This window comes from Hetaerina americana, unplaced genomic scaffold, assembly GCF_022747635.1.
Source record: "Hetaerina americana unplaced genomic scaffold, ioHetAmer1.1.p SCAF_19, whole genome shotgun sequence".
NCBI lineage: Eukaryota > Metazoa > Arthropoda > Insecta > Odonata > Calopterygidae > Hetaerina > Hetaerina americana.
This window is the reverse complement of record NW_027286752.1, coordinates 1,239,398-1,241,369: the sequence shown is the minus strand read 5'-3', so window position 1 is coordinate 1,241,369 and position 1,972 is coordinate 1,239,398. Positions and strand designations below refer to the sequence as shown.

The following is a 1,972-nucleotide window of genomic DNA, read 5'->3' as shown; positions in this document are numbered from 1 at the left end:
AAATATCGCAAAAATCTTTAGCATTTCTGAAATTTGCACATGATTTTAGATTCCAAAGAAACTGCAGGATCCCGGTCAAGGCGAATGATTTTTACACTCTGAAATTGTTGCAATTATTTTAGATACAGAAATATTGAACACATGTTATATTAAACATTATAAATGCCATTTCATTTATTCTTTCTTATACATTGATAATGCTTCCTACAAAAGTAGATTTTCTTTGGGATTTCAGACTAATAGATTTTTAATGGTATAATTCATACAGCATTGATGCGATAAAATTGAAAACTATTTTCTTAGGAATGTGTGAGAGCAGAGTGGCGCAGTGGAAGCGTGCTGGGCCCATAACCCAGAGGTCCGTGGATCGAAACCACGCTCTGCTATCTTTTTCTCATAGCTTATCTAATGGAAAACTTTTTTATATGAGAATTCACAATTTTTTCAGTGCTCGCGTGAAACTCGATAACATTTTTGTTTATATACTGAATCTTAATAGATATATTCATTTAAATTGTTATAGTTCAGTCCTCATCCTCTAATTTTGGAAGAACGATGAACTGATTTCCATCTTGACCTAAATGAGATCCATTCTCTTCCGCTTCTTGCCGGAGAGTGCTAAATATTATGTTCCCTATCCCTCCTTTAACGTGTCCATGTTTGCTATAATTTAAAGAAAGTATAGCAAGACTGAATTGTGCACGAAGTGACTGAAATAACGCTTATTATTTTATCATGAAGGAAAGTCATTCCGGACAGAATGCGTTTAGCTCAATCTCGGAGCTACACTAATCATTCGGAAGCACAATGTGTCTCACGAGTTGAAACCATCTACAGGGTCGCACCCAAAAGTGGTAGGACTGATTTTCTCTGGCGCGAACGGAGCGGCGGAGGGGGGTCTGCCTGGCAGGGTAAGGTGGAGGGAGCTCTTAGCAACAGACCAACACCAACCACAGTCGCCTGCGGGCTGTCGTTGAGTGAGGACACCGTTTTTAGTGAAGCAAGTTTTTTGTCCGCGTCGAAAAACAAAATGAATCTGAAGTTAGAGCAACGTTATTCCGTGAAGTTTTGTGCGAAACTCGGGAAGACGGCAACTGAGACCCTCGATATGATCAAGCAGGCTTATGGGGACACTGCCTTAAGCCGTTCCACAGTATTTGAGTGGCACAAGTTGTTTAAAGAGGGTAGGGAGCTCGTTGAAGACGACCAACGCTCCGGACGGCCGTCTTAGGCAAGAACCGACACGAATGTGGACAGAGTGAGGACATTGCTGAACACTGACTGACACTTAACCAGTGAAGAAATTGCAGACCAGTTGGGTCTGTCTGCATCCAACGTCCAACGCATTATTTCACAGGATTTGGCCATGCGCCAAGATGGTGCCAAAAATTCTGAGTGTCGACCAACAGATACGGCGTACCGGCGGCCAAATACGGCGCCGCACCCGCCCTATTCTCCCGATCTGGCACCAACGGACTTCTTATTCTTCCCCCTGATGAAAAGACAGCTCAAGGGACGACGTTTTGACTTGATAAAGGCCGTTCAAGAGGCTTCGACGAGGGTCATCAACGGCATCCCCAAAGAAAATTTCCAGCGGGCGTACGGGGAATGGGAGCAACGTTATACTAAGTGTGTAGCAGCTCAAGGAGTATAATTTGAAGATTATTAAGTCGATGTGAGTATATCGTCAATAAAATTCTTGTAAAAAAATTAGTCCTACCACTTTTGGGTGCGTCCCTGTACTTCAGGAGCGAAGTGTTTTTGCAGTTAAGGACGCTCCCAGCGCCTATAAAGGAACTTTAAACCACAAAACACTACAAGGGGTAGTAAACCACGAATGTTTTCCTAAAAAATGTATTCATTTCGTTTAATTTGCTGCTATTACTGGCATATTAAAAGCTTTGGAAGGTACGAAAAAGTAATTAGCCTTGTTAATGAGCCTCATATTCCAAATTTTCTGCCGAGCAATGCC

At 42.2% G+C, this 1,972-nt stretch overlaps 1 non-coding gene across 1 annotated transcript; it reads left to right on the top strand.

The window, feature by feature from the left end:
- Positions 1 to 314: 314 nt before the first annotated feature.
- Positions 315 to 386, top strand: TRNAM-CAU (transfer RNA methionine (anticodon CAU)). Its single transcript has one exon. It is a non-coding gene; the product is annotated as a tRNA-Met (tRNA).
- The last annotated feature ends 1,586 nt before the right edge of the window (positions 387 to 1,972 follow it).